Genomic DNA, 15,005 nt, shown 5'->3' with positions numbered 1-15,005 from the left:
AAGAGAGAGATTTTTTTTGTCCAAACTTTTTTTAGCCTCCCCACTCCGCTCAATGTTCCCCAGGATTTTGTAAATGTGAATAATGTGCCGCGGCTCAAAAAAGGTTGGGAAACACTGGGCTAGAGAATTCTGGGAGCTCGAGTCCATAAGTCTTAATGTTATCAAGTTGGGCTGGAGAATTCTGGGAGGTGTAGTCCACACCTCTTAAAAGTTATTAAGGTTGGAGACTCCCTCATAGTGAAGGGTAAATCCTTTTAGGAGCTGCTCTGAGCAAAGGTCCTTTGCTGGAAAGTCTCTCTGCATTTATTACAGTCCACATTTTTGGGACCTCTCAATGCAAGCTCGGCGCTTCTGAGTTGATTAAAACCGGTGTCCCTGTGCCTTTCTGATTTTCCCCCTACGAAACCCGGGGAAGGTGAATTACCGGGAAGAATGACAGCTGCGGGCAATAAAGGAGGATAGTAATACAAGGTTCAGTGCTGGGCCGAGCATCGTAAATCATCAGGAGAGAGAGGGAGGTCTTTGTGGTGACAGGTAGCTGAACAGCCGCAAGTAGCTGCTTTCCAGGTAAGAATGATTACTCTGGCTTTTGGTAAGCTGTTCAAAAACTGCCTCTCTTGCACATTTAGGTGCTGTTCTCCATTGCAGGTAGAGAGTCGGGGCTTATTTATAATGATGGAAGGGAACCACTATCACGTCGGTGGCTTGATAGGGTGTACCTACAGCGTTGAGGACTTTCCTTTCCATCCCTGGTGCATCTAGCGAGGAGCTTTTGCCTATTGTATCTGCAAACCCCCAGATCCTCTTTGGGGAAATTAACGTGTAGGAAAGGAAGAGAGAAGGGATGTAGTATTGGATTTTGCCGTGCGGGAAAAGCTGCCACCTCTTACAAAAGAGCTTGCGGAAATGAGGATGGTATTTGTAACAGCATGGAGGCTCGTTCATCAAGACCAACCTTTCAATTAGGTGTGGGGTGAAGCCCGGAGAAGGCATACGATTGGCTAGAAAGGTAAACTCTTTAAATGTATATTCTCCTTGCATAGCAATAGAATTCTTTATTGGCCAAGTGTGATTGGACGCACAAGGAATTTGTCTTTGGTGCAGATGCTCTCAGTGTATATAAAAGAAAAAGATGCATTTGTCAAGAATCATGAGGTGAAACACTTAATGATTATAGGAGTCAACTAAGCAATGAGGAAACAATATTAATAAAAATATTAAGGAGTCAAGCAATAAGTTACAGTCATACAGTCATTAGTGGGAAGAAATGGGTGATAGGAATGATGAGAAAAAACTACTAAGTAATAGTAATGCAGACTTAGTAAATATTTGACAGTGTTGAAGGAATTATTTGTTTAGCAGAGTGATGGCGTTTGGGAAAAACCTGTTCTTGTGTCTAGTTGTCTTGGTGTGCAGTGCTCTGTAGCGACGTTTTGAGGATAGGAGTTGAAACAGTTTATGTCCAGGATGCTGTGGTATGACTGTGAGAGTGGAATGACTGTGTAGTATTGATTGTTTTTTTAATATTAATGGGTTTTCATTCTAGTTTTTATTAATATTGGATTTGTATTACTGTTCATTTATTGTTATTGTTGTGAGCCGCCTTGAGTCCGTCCTGTAATAATAATAAATTATTATTATTACATCAATGCAACACAGCAAACGAGATCACTATGCTGGATTTCGTATTTCATTCCCAGTCGGGCGCTTCCCAAGCACCTAGGACTGCGTGATGCAGCGGCGAATTATGTTTGCCGATCCCAGTAAAGCGGCCTTTTGCAATTGACAGATGGAGATTTTGTCAATTCCGATGGTTTTCAAATGTCCACTGAGATCCTTTGGCCCTGCGCCCAGCGTGCCAAGGACCACTGGGACCACTTTCACTGGCTTATGCCAGAGTCGTTGTAGCTTGATTTTTAGATCTTCGCATTTCACTCATTTCTCTAGCTGCTTCTCCTCAATTCTGCCGTCTCCTGGGATTGCGATGTCGATGATCCATACTTTCTTTTTCTCCACAATCAGGATGTCTGGTGTGTTATGCTTCAGAATTCGGTCAGTCTGAAGTCAGACGTCCCACAGTAGTTTTCCTTGCTCATTTTCAACCACTTTTTCGGGCTTATGATCCCACCAGTTCTTTGCCACTGGTAAATGGTAGTTCCGGCACAAGTTCCAGTGGATCATCTGTGCCACAGCATCATGTCTATGCTTGTAGTCAGTCTGTGCGATATTATTATTATTATTATTATTATTATTATTATTATTATTATTATTATTATTATTATTATTATTATTATTATTATGCAAGGGGTCAGTAAATATTTTCCCCTCCCTCTTTTTGACTCATGCAGTCTACAGGTTCTCAATGGAAGGCAGGTTGGCAGCCATTGTTTTTTCTGCAGTTCTGATTATGCTCCAAAGTCTGTGTTGGTCTTGTTGGGTTGCAGCACCAAACCAGACAGTGATGGAGGTGCAGATGACAGACTCAATGATTCCTCTGTAGAACTGAATCAGCAGCTGCTTGGGCAGTTTGAGCTTCCTGAGTTGGCGCAGAAATAGCAATAGCAGTTAGATTTATATACTGCTTTACAGTGCTTTACAGCCCTCTCAAAGTGGCTTACAGAATCAGCCTCTAGCCCACAACAATCTGGATCCTCATTTTACTGACCTCAGAAGGATGGAAAGCTGAGGCAATAGCAATAAGACTTATATACTGCTCCACAATGCTCTACAGCCCTCTCTAAGCAGTTTATATTTATTATTTATTTCAACAATGTATGTTTTTATATACAGTCATACCTTGTCTTACGAACCTAATTGGTTCCAGGTGGAGGTTCATAAGACGAAAGGTTCGTAAGACGAAACATTGTTTCCCATAGGAAACAATGTAAAGTCAATTAATCCGTGCAACCAAAAAAAACCCCCGCAAAAAAAACCGCTGCCGCCCGGCTGTCACCTTTTAAAACAGCCTGGGGGCTTCTCAGCAACCTCCCGAACGCCGAACGCCAAACCCGAACTTCCAGGTTCGGCGTTCGGGAGGCCGCCGAGAAGCCCCCAGGCTGTTTTAAAAGGTGACAGCCGGGCGGCGGGGCTTCCCAGCAGCCTCCGAACGCCGAACGCGGAAGTTTGGGTTTGGCATTCAGCTTCGGGAGACGGCTGGGAAGCCGCGCGGCTGTTTTAAAAGGTCACAGCCGGGCTGGGGGGGTTGCTGGGAAGCCCCCCAGCCCGGTTGTCACCTTTTAAAACAGCCGTGCGGCTTCCCAGCAGCCTCCGAACGCCAAACTCGGAAGTTCGGGTTTGGCGTTCGTAACACGAAAAAAGTTCGTAAGAAGAGGCAAATTTTTTCTGAACCCCGGGTTCGTATCTTGAGTTGTTCGTAAGACGAGGGGTTCGTATCTTGAGGTACTACTGTATTAGGGTTCCTTGCTTTTTAGACTTTTTAAATGTACTATTGTTATTTTAGATTCTAACTATTAGATTTGTCATTATATATTGTTTTTATTACTGTTGTGAGCCGCCCCGAGTCTACGGAGAGGGATGGCATACAAATCTAATTAATAATAATAATAATAATAATAATAATAATAATAATAATAATAATAATAATAATAATAATAGTACAGTCAGCCTATTGCCCCCTTGACAATCTGGGTCTTCATTTTATTGACTTTGGAAGGATAGAAGGTGGAATCAACCTTGAGTCGGTCAGAATTGAACTGCCAAACTGCTGATTTAGCCTGCAATGCCACATTCTAACCACTGCGCCACCACTGCGTCACTCCCTTCCTTCTCTCTTCTTTCTGACTTGAGAATGTTGGGTGAGGAACAATGGCTGATTGAAGAAAGGCAGCATGAGAGCAGAGAGCAATGGCCAAGCTAAAATGTTCCCAAGGGATAAGCATAACCTTATCCCTTATATCCTGGGATAGTCCACCTTTGGCCATGGTGAGCTGGCTATGGTGAGCCAGCAAGGTGGCTGTGGCAAGCTGACCGTGGTGAGTTGGCCATTGCAAATGGCGATGGCAAGTTGGCTATGTTGAGTTGCTTGTGGCGAGTTGGCTTTGGTGAGTTGGCTGTGACATGTTCACCGTGGTGAGCTGGCCATGATGAGCTGGCCATGGTGACTTGGCTATGGCTAGTTGACAGTTGTGACTTGGCTGTGGTGAGTTGACTATGGCAAGTTGACCATGGTGAGTTGGCCATGGTTAATTGGTTATGGTGAGTGGGCCATGGTGAGTTAGCCATTGCAAGTGTCCATGGCAAGTTGACCATGGTGAGTTGGCTTTTGCAAGTTGACTGGTGAGTTGGCCATGGTGAGTTGGCTGTGGCGAGTTGGCTGTGGCGAGTTGGCCATGGTGAATTGGCTATGGTGAGTTGGCCATGGTGAATTGGTCATTGTGAGTTGGCTATGGTGAGTTGGCCATGGTGAATTGGCCATTGTGAGTTGGCTGTGGCGAGTTGGCCATGGTGAATTGGTCATTGTGAGTTGGCTATGGTGAATTGGCCATGGTGAATTGGCCATGGTGAATTGGTCATTGTGAGTTGGCTGTGTCAAGTTGACCATGGTGAGTTGGCCGTGGTGAGTTGACTTTGGTGAGTTGGTCATGGTGAGTTGGCCATGACCAATTGGCATATTGCCATAGACCCCTCCCAAGCACCAAGCCTCCCAGTGGCTGAGCTACCTTGTATCCTCTCAATGTTTTGTATGGATTTGCTGAAAAAGGGCTGGTGGTGTCCAGCTTCTTTATTAAGTAATCTTTAAAAAAAATATCCAGCAAGCCAGTCTCTAGTATCGGGAAAAAAATGGGAAAAGATACCAGTGGTTGTACAAAACATTTTGAACACAAAATGTTTCCATCCCAGGATTCAGACAGAATGACTAGGACATTGTGAGGGCCGAGTGGTAAGGGCTGAGTAAGAGTTTCAAGATATTTCCCAATCAGAAGGACACAGAAAGAGGGCTGTGAATCAGGAATTCTGAGACCTTGTTGGGACCAGTGTGAAAATCATGTTTTTTCTGCACTTCATAGAGTTTGAAGTCAACTGCTGATGAGAAAATACTTTAGGGTACGTAACTCTAAGAGCAAGGTGGTGGGTTTCTTTCACCCCAACGTTTCTTGAGAGCCGAAGATCAAAACTTTTTTGGCTTGTTTAGATTTGATAACCTGTGTTGGGAGCTCTTCTTTACTGCGTTTACAACAACTACTTCTACAAGAATGGTAACTCTGAACAGCATTGAACTATATGTAATTTTTTTCTTGTGTGAATGTTTTCTATACTACTACAGATTATCAAGTCTTCTGTTTCAATACTTTGGAAGAAACTCAGAAAGAAACCCCAGCCTTAGGCTTCCTTCCTTCCTTCCTCCCTTCCTTCCTTCCTTCCTTCCTTCCTTCCTTCCTTCCTTCCTTCCTTCCTTCCTTCCTCTTTCTTCCCTTTTCTATTTTCTTTTCTTCTTCCTCCTTCCCTCCCTCCTTTCTTGCTCTTCTCCGTACTGAAGGAGCGGGTCCAGCAGTCACATGGGTTGCTCATGTCCAATCCGGTGGAACTGAGCCTAGTATTAAAAAAGCTTGCCGGATCCGCCCCTTCCCCAGAATTCGCTCAGTTCGCATATCCTGCGGTTGTATGTGATAGCTCGTTCAACATTCTAACACCTTCCCTTCGATCTTTCCTTCAAAAAAAGTAGTAAGATTTATTGTCTTTATTTTATTACTTGCACTATTTGCGCCAGCCGTTTTAAAAAGGAAAAAAAGTAAAAGGCGGCTAGGCTTTTTTACTTGGGAGAAGTTGCGGTTTCGTTTTCCCCCGGCGGTTTTGCCGGTTACGATTCCTGCGGCCGCTTGTGGATTCTTCTAATCCCTTGGCCTGGAGGTCCTGGTGCAAGTATTTATCATTGGATTATTGCTTATTTATTGTATAAAAATATATTTAAGGGCTTATAAAATACCTCCTGCGGAGTGGGACGCCTCTAGTCTCCTGGACTTAGTCGATCGCTTTTCCCTTAAGAAATTCTACGAAGCGATTTTTTGGCGCGAAGGCCTTCGCGCCCTTTCTTAAAATATCTAGGCCTCTCGTGTTGGCCTTCTGCCAGCCGCGTAGGCCTCAGTCCACCGCGTGGATCCGGGAGCGGGCCTTGGGGGTCCCAGGCTAAATTCTCCACCGGCCTAGCCTCCAACCAGAGTGCCTTGGTTTTACTTAATTGCAAAGTTTAGGGAGGCTGGCCCCCGCTGGATTTGGGGGCACGAACTCTGGGTTTGCCCAGATTGTCCTCACGTTTCAGCAGCTTCGAGGCCTCGAAGCAGGATCCATTCCTCTTGGGAAGTCCTTGAAATCTTCTCCTTATAATTTAGTTATTGGCTCAGCCTTGTCTTCTGTTAATTGTCAGACTATGGCTACTTTTCCCAAGAGAGGCACAACTAAAGGTCCCAGAGAGGCCAGGCCTACAGGCGATGAGATTACTAGTATCCCCCAGGCCTCTTCCTCCTCTTCTCCAGGGGCCCGCCCCTCGACCAAGGTCACCAGGGCCGAGAAGAGAAGGGACCTAGCCCTACAAAAGATTCATGATAAATCAGCAAAACGTTTGAAAGTGCAGGCCCAAGTAATCAGTAGTCAAGACCCACCAGAGGCCTCTAGTCTGCCTCCTTCTGGGGTCCCTGTGTTATCTCTGGATGAGCCAAACCTAGACAGACCCCAACCTAACCTATGGGGCATAGGTCCAGAGGAACCAGATATTATGGAAGATTCCCCCCAGCCAGGATCCTCCCAGGCCTTTAGGAATTCTTCTGCCATTTCTGCTGATATTTCCAGTTTACCTCCTGAGTTCCAATCTATTTTTGCTGTGTTGTCCAAAGCCATTGATGCCAAACTCTCCTCCATCAATGAGCTTCCTTTACCTCTTCCTCCTTCTCGTTCCTCCCGCCCCTTGGGTTCTTCCCCAGCGGTCAGAGCTCCTATTCAGGATGATTCAGAGTCCTCCCAAGATGAATATGAGGATGTAGAGGAGGATGAAGACCCTTTCCAGGGCTTATCAGAGGATGAGGAATCCCAAATAAAGGTCCCTCCTCCTATTACTATTTTCCCTTCTCAACTATTCAAATCTCTCCTCCTCAAAGCTAGAATTTCTACGGGATTAGCGGCCCAGGAGAAACAAGCCTCCACTTCCACTGATCCCCCGGAGGAGAATTTACCTTACTTCACAGAGGAACAGGAGGATAACGAGGTAATCCCTATGCCTAAATTATTTAAAGATGCCTTACTTAAACAGTGGGATTTTCCAGCCTCTGGCCTTAATCCCTCTACCAAGGACAGAAAGTTGTATAAACTCTCCTCTTCCTATGAAGAGCTTCTATCCTTTCCCAAACCAGATGAACCTGTCAAAATTCTTCACTCGGCAGCGGCTGTGCCAGGCGAGGCGGAGGAAGTCCTCCGTCCAGAGGACAAGCGCATCGAGCAAATGCTCAAAAGAGGATTCTCCGCTGATTCCTGGGCCATTAAAAGTTCTGCAGCAGCCTCCTTCTTCTCCAGAGCCATGCTGCTGTGGCTTCGCCAACTTCAACAGCACATTCCTCCAGATGACTTGAGAGGTCAACAAGACTTCAACAAGGTCTTTGCAGCTGCCCAGTACGTGGCTGATGCCACCTTACAATCTACTAGATTTTCTGCTAAGTCTATTGCAGCCTTTACAACGGCAAGAAGACTCCTATGGATTCGCCCTTGGCAAGCGGGAGTTCGCCAAAAGTGGCAGTTATCCCAGGGCCCCTTAAAGCGCGACCTTCTCTTCGGTGATCTTCTGGATCCTCTCCTCACGGAGACCACAGACAAGAAGAAGGTTTTGGGTCCAACCACAAAAAAGGTTACTAAAACGCAGTCCTTTCGTCGCCCAGGGCGCCAGCAAGATCAAGCGGCTTCCTATCAGAGATCTCCAGGTCAGTATTCCCCCCGCTTTCGTTCCCAAGGTAGGAACTCCAGGGGTAGGGGTTTTCGTTTCCAAAGGGGAGCTGCCTCTAACAGGGCTTCAAAAAAACCTAGATGGTAACCTTTCCTCCATTCCCATAGGGGGTCGCCTAGCTCATTTCGCTGCAAATTGGCGTCTCACCTCCAAGGACCCTTGGGTCATTGACACTGTTCAAACAGGCCTTCTTTTAGAATTTATTTCTCCTCCCCCTAAACGTTTTATTTCCTGCCCTTCGCCCAGGTCATCCTCAGATTGTAACCGTATGGAGGAGGCCATTTCTCATCTATTGTCCATTAGAGCCATTCAGCCGGTCCCTTCCGGTCAGAAGGGCCTAGGTTTTTACTCCATCCTATTTATGGTTCCAAAGTCCTCCGGAGGTTGGAGAGCCATTTTGGATTTAAAGAAACTAAACCTATTCATCAAATATAGGAAGTTTAAAATGCACTCCTTGTCTTCTATTTTGGCCGCCATTCACTCGGGAGATTTCATGGTCTCCTTAGACCTCACTGAGGCCTACCTTCACATTCCTATAGCCAAATGCCACAGAAAATTTTTACGTTTTTCCTTTCAAGGCAGGCATTTCCAGTATAGGGCGATGCCATTTGGCCTTTCCTCGGCCCCTCGGGTCTTCACAAAGCTCTTGGGGTCCCTGGCGGCCTATATCCGGGCGTCTCCCATCCACATTTTATGTTATCTTGATGATATTTTAATTCATGGGAACTCCCTAGAGAGAGTGAAATCAGACCTTTCTGTCACCATGTCAGTCCTTCAGGACCATGGGTTTTCCATCAACTTTGAAAAAAGTCACCTCCAACCTTCCACTTCCATTCCTCACCTGGGAGCCATTATTGATTCAAAATCTTCCCAGGTTTTTCTCTCTCCCGAGAGAAAACTCAGTATTGTGGAGTTAATTTCTAACATTTTATCTAATCCTTCAGTATCCATAGTTACTCTATCTTCCCTTTTGGGGAAGATGGTGTCATGCATAGGCATCATTCCCTGGGCTCGCCTTCATGCTAGGGAACTCCAGTGGCTTCTGTTGCCTTTTCAGAGATCGGGGCACAGCAACTCAAATCGACGCATCGTCATTCCACTGAGTGTTCGCAGATCCTTCAAGTGGTGGAAGTCTCCGGCCATGGACAGAGGATCCCCGTTCAGGTGCCCGGATCAATTTGTCATCACCACAGATGCCAGTCTATCGGGATGGGGCGCCCACGCCCAGGGGATGATAGCCCAGGGCACGTGGTCCCCGGAGGAAGCTTCCAGGCCAATAAATTGGCTAGAGTTAAGAGCCGTCTCCCTGGCTCTGAAGCATTTCTCTCCTCGCATCCCCAACCGGCACGTTCTCATTCTCACCGACAACATTGCCACAAAAAGCCATATCTGCAGGCAAGGGGGCACGAGATCCAAGGCTCTCATGAGGGAGGCCCTCAAGCTGGGCCTTTGGGCGGAAAAACATCTCCAGTCGCTCCTAGCCGATCACATCTCGGGGAGTCTCAACATCCAGGCGGATTGGCTATCCCGAGCAACGATAGACCCAGGAGAGTGGAACCTCCATCAAGACCTGTTCCATCAAATCACCCTCAGATTCGGCCTACCAGTCCTGGATCTCTTCGCGACCAATGCGAACGCCCAACTCCCTCGCTTCTATTCCAGATTTCCATCCCCGGGAGCGGAAGCGATCAATGCCCTCCGGAGTCCATGGCCTCCAGGCCTACTCTATGCATTTCCTCCAATTCCAATCCTCCCGGACGTGATTCACAAGGTCCTCACCGAGAGGGCCCGAGTAATCTTAATCGCCCCTCATTGGCCCCGCCGGCCCTGGTTCGCAGATCTCCAACAGCTGTCCGTCCAGGACCCTTGGCGACTCCCCGTTTCGGGGGATATGCTGCGGCAGGGGGCCTCTTTCCATCCAGACCCGGAGTGGTTCCACCTCACCGCCTGGCTGTTATCAGGAGAGATTTAGAACTGCGTGGGCATGACCCCGATTCAGTGGAGGTCATTCTAAAGGCCAGAAGGGGCTCGACCAATCGAATCTACGACCACACGTGGTCCAAGTTTCACCAGTGGTGTCTTCAGGAAGGTCTCTCCCCTCTGTGCATCCCCATACACAGAATTATTTCCTTCCTTATGCAAGGTTTCCATAAAGGACTCTCCACCAGCACCCTCCGGCGTCATCTGGCAGCCATTTCATCTGTCCTAGGGGGCCCCCGCAGACAGCCTCTCCGATCCTTCCCTGAAGTTCAGGAATTCCTCAAGGGCATAGCCAACCTCAGACCTTCCAAGGTCCACAGGTATCCATCCTGGGACTTGCCACGGGTTCTCCACTCCCTCACGCAGGCACCATACGAACCCCTAAAATCGGCGTCCCTCAGGTACCTATCCTTTAAGGTAGCCTTCCTGGTGGCTATTACCTCTGCCCGACGCATTTCGGAGCTGGCTGCCCTCTCAATCAGGCAGGACCTTTGTCAATTCCATCAGGACAAGGTAGTCTTGCGACTGGACCCCACCTTCTTACCCAAGGTCAGTTCCATGTTCCACAGATCTCAGGATATTGTCCTACCTTCCTTCTGCCTCCAACGAGACCATCCCTTGGCAATTAGATGGCACACCCTGGATCTCACCAGAGCGCTGAGAATATATATCCAACGCACAGGACCCTTTCGGAGGTCAGAAGCACTTTTTGTAGCCTATCATCCCAGAGTCATGGGGGCCAAAGTGTCTTCAACAGTAATAGGCCGTTGGATCAGAGGGACTATATCTAAGGCCTATGAGTCGGCCTCCCTCTCAGTTCCAAGGAACATCACTGCGCATTCCACCAGGAGCGCAGCCACCTCGGCCGCTTGGGCGACTCAAGCCCCGTTGGAGGAGGTCTGCAAAGCAGCCACTTGGGCCTCGCCAAATTCCTTCATCAGGCACTACAAAATTGATTCTTACGCTTCAGCGGACGCTGCCTTCGGCAGAAGGGTACTCCAATCCGTTATCTCACACGATAGCAAGCTAATCCCACCCTAGGGACCATCTATTGGGTATGTCCCATGTGACTGCTGGACCCGCTCCTTCAGTACGGAGAATAGGCGTTGATTGCTTACCTGAACGCCTCTTCTCGTACGGTGAGCGGGTACAGCAGTCACTTCCCGCCCTTGTATGTGTCTTCTTTACCTTTCTATCTCTTTCTTCCTCTAACAATGAGAGTTGAACACTACAGAGCTTCACAACTGAGCCTAGTCTATGGATTCGCGAATTCTGGGGAAGGGGCGGATCCGGCAAGCTTTTTTAATACTAGGCTCAGTTCCACCGGATTGGACATGAGCAACCCATGTGACTGCTGTACCCGCTCACCGTACGAGAAGAGGCGTTCAGGTAAGCAATCAACGCCTATTCCCTCTGCTTTCTTTCTTTCTTTCTTTCTTTCTTTCTTTCTTTCTTTCTTTCTTTCTTTCCTTCCTTCCTCTTTCTTCCCTCTGCTTTCTTTTCTTTTCTATTTTCTTTTCTTCTTCCTCCCTCCCTCCTTTCTTTCTTGCTCTTCCCTCTGCTTTCTTTCTTTCTTTCTTCCTTTCCTTCCTTCCTTCCTTCCTCTCTCTTTCCTCTGTTTTATTTTCTTTTGTTCCTTCGCACCTACTTCTTCCATCTGCTTTCATTTCTTTTTTTATTTCTTTCTTCCTCCTTCCTTCCTTCTTTTCTTGCTCTTCCCTTTCTTTTTTCTTTTTTTTACTTTTCTTTTTTCTTCTTCCTCCCTCCCTTCCTCCTTCCTTTCTTGCTCTTCCCTCTCTTCCTTCCTTCCTTCCTTCCTTCCTTCCTCCTTCCTTCCTTCCTTCCTTCCTCTTTTTTTCCTTTCTTTTTACTGGTTTGATCTGTCTCTCCTTTCTCCCCCTTGTATATTTTAATTTCTTCAGCTGGCCACTGAGAGAATCCGAATTAGATTGAATATATAACATGCAAATATTCAGGTGTCTTCTCTGGTTGTTTGAGTGGTGTTTTTCTGCCAATAGTTTCCCCCTCCCCGAAATATTTTGATTTTCATCCTTCCCTACCACTCTGGAATTGTTAAACAGCTTGGAGATAAATAAACACTTCATCTTTAAGCAGCTTTCAGATGCACCTGCCTTTCCTGGGGAAGTAGCGAGAAGAGAGGGGGGGGGGTTGTGTGTGTGTGTGTGTTTTGCAATTTTTAGGAAATTCTACCAATTGTGCAGAACGCAGCCGCGCGAGCAGTCATGGCCTCCCTAGACATGCCCATGTTTCTCCAACACTCCGCGTACAGCATTGGTTGCCAGTTGGTTTCCAGAGGCAATTCAAAGTCTTGGTTATGACCTATAAAGCCCTACATGGCATCGGACCAGATTACTTGTGGGATCTCCTCCTGCCGCACAAATCCCAGCGTCCAGTTAGGTCCCACAGAGTCGGCCTTCTATAGGTCCCATCAACTAGACCAGTGTTTCCCAACCTTTTTTGAGCAGCGGCACATTATTCATATTTTCAAAATCCTGGGGAATACTGAACAGGGGGGTGGGGTGGGGCGGGCGCGGGGGGGCTAAAGAAAAGTTTGGACAAAAAAAATATCTCTTCCTCCATTTCACTCTATTTCTTCCTCCCTCTTTCTCTCTCTCCATCCCTCTTTCTTTCTTTCTTCCTCTCTTTTTGCTCTCTTTCTCTCTCCCTCCTTCCCTCCCTCTCTGTCTTTCTCTCTCCCTTGCTCTCTCTCTGCAAAGAAGAAGGAAGGCAGGCTGCAGAGGGCACCGAGGACAAGAGCGCTCGCTCGCTCCCTCGCCCTCTGACTTCCCTCCCTCGCTGCTGAAGGGACGAGCGCGGGCACGAGCGGGCACGCGGGCATGCTGCAAGAAGGGTTTTTTTTGCTTTTTTTTCCTTCCCCCACCTCATGGAGAGAGAGAGAGAGGAGAGAGAGAAAGAGCAGCGCCCTGTCAGTTCCGGGCGCAGCCAGGGAAAGCGGCCTTGAGCCGAGTGCGAACTGCGGGATGCGGCAAAGGACTCCTTGCCAACCAAAAAAAGGGGTGGGGGTGGCGAGGGCAAAGCCTGGGAGGCGGGGAAGGGAAGAGCGGGAGACCCCCAGACAGAACGGCTGAGGGGAAAGACGGAAGGAGGGAGGGATTGAGAAGCGAAGCCAGGGAGGGCTGAGAGGAAAGGGGAGCGGCGTGCGCGCGAGAGGGGCGGGGTGGGGCATTCCCGAAGCGGACGGAGAAAGCCCTCTCTCGCAGCGAAAGCGCTCCCAGCCAGGGGGGCTGCGAGAGAGGGTTTTCTCCGTCCGTTTCGGGGAAAGCCCGCCCCACCCCTCTCGCAGCCCCCTGGCTGGGAGCGCTTTCGTCCCGAGGAGCTTCGCGGCATACCTGACCGTGTCTCGCAGCACACTAGTGTGCCGCGGCACACCGGTTGGGAAACGCTGAACTAGACAATGTCGCTCGGTGGGGCCTAGGGGTGGAGCCTTCTCTGTGGCAGCCCCTGCCATTTGGAATCGCCTTGAAATGGTCCTGGTTGGGCCTAGAGGCAAAAAGGAGCTGTGACGTTCCTTCAATATACCAGGGTGATCCGACATAAAAAAACATATATATATATATATATATATATATATATATATATATATATATATATATATATATATATATATAATTATTTCTGTTCATTGGATTTAGAAATGTTTTATATATTGTATTTTTGTTGAAATGTTGTAAGTCGCCTGGAATCCATGGAGAGGGGCGGCATATAAGTCCAATTAATAATAATAATAAAATAATAAATTCTGGATTGAGCAAGCAGGTTTAAAACAAGAAAGCAATGTTTCTACTCACAAGTCGTTCTTTGATGTAGGGGCTATGTATGTACACTAACACAGTCTCTCCCCCCCCCCCCAATTTTAAATGCAACTGTCTTATAGCTACCATAATATAATTTCCGGTCACAATTCAAAGTGTTGGTCATGACCTATAAAGCCCTTCATGGCATCGGACCAGAATATCTCCAGGACCGCCTTCTGCCGCACGAATCCCAGCGACCAGTCAGGTCCCACAGAGTGGGTCTTCTCCGGGTCCCATCGACTAAACAATGTCGTCTGGCGGGACCCAGGGGAAGAGCCTTCTTTGTGGCAGCCCCGACCCTCTGGAGATTAGGATTGCCTTCACACTCCTTCCCTTTCGTAAACTCCTTAAAACCCACCTCTGCCGTCAGGCATAGGGGAACTGAGACATCTTCCCCAGGCCTATATACCGGTAGTTTATGTATGGTATGTTGGTGCATGTTTTTTAAATTATGGGTTTTTAACTTTGTAATATTAGATTTGTATTGTATATTGTTTTCTACTGCTGCTGTGAGCCGCCCCGAGTCTGCGGAGATGGGCGGCATGCAAATCTAATTAATAATAATAATAATAATAATAATAATAATAATAATAATAATAATAATAGCTGCAATAATGTTTGACTTTGGAATAAGTTGGAAGCCTCGCTCAAAAATAAACAGAGGGTGCAGAAAGCTTCAACATCCTACAGTATATAGACTGTGCAGATTACCAAGCTGCAAACTTGGATCTGCCCTTGAGTACACATTCAACCCTGAATTGCAACCAGCTACTTACTACCTCTCCGAAAAATGAACCTTGTAATAGGCATGTTTGCAAACCGTGTTTTCTTTTTGTCTTACAAATCAACCAAGGCTGTTATATCAGCCATTCTAAAATAAATACCAGCAATTAATATTAAGGCAACACTTGTATGAGGTTATCTCAGGTTATGAAACTGGGCAGGCTTTCAAGGTTTCTGGCAGTCACAGCAAGAAGTGCTAAACTGAAGTTCAGAACAATTAATCAGTGGAACAGCTGGCCTCCAGAAATTATGGTTTTTAAAGAAAAGACCGGACAGCCACCTGTCTTGAGATAGTGTAGGGTTTTCTGCCTGGACAGTGGGTTGGACTAGAAGGACCTCTCTTCCAAATTTGTGATTCTGTTCTATTATTGTTATTTTAAAAGGTAGATGATGCGTTCACATCTGGGATTTTGAAGAAAGGGAAGTAACAAGGGGCAATTGTTTCTGCTAGTAAATTAGGT

The 15,005-nt window shown here is 47.2% G+C and overlaps 1 protein-coding gene across 8 annotated transcripts in view; it reads left to right on the top strand.

Annotated features, from left to right (window-relative positions):
• Window positions 1-15,005, top strand: part of ZMIZ1 (zinc finger MIZ-type containing 1) — a 479,806-nt gene that overhangs the window by 38,946 nt on the left and 425,855 nt on the right. Inside the window, exon 1 of one of the 8 annotated variants that reach the window (XM_070751997.1) lies at window positions 947-1,009. The exons of the other annotated variants lie outside the window; for them this stretch is intronic. The gene's annotated coding sequence lies outside the window, so the exon portion shown is untranslated. Of the gene's footprint in view, window positions 1-946; window positions 1,010-15,005 lie in introns of those variants that run through there. 8 annotated transcript variants of the gene reach the window in all.

Source organism: Erythrolamprus reginae, chromosome 5 (assembly GCF_031021105.1).
Source record: "Erythrolamprus reginae isolate rEryReg1 chromosome 5, rEryReg1.hap1, whole genome shotgun sequence".
Lineage (NCBI taxonomy): Eukaryota > Metazoa > Chordata > Lepidosauria > Squamata > Dipsadidae > Erythrolamprus > Erythrolamprus reginae.
Note: the sequence above shows the minus strand (reverse complement) of the source record. Positions and strands in the feature narration are given on the sequence as shown.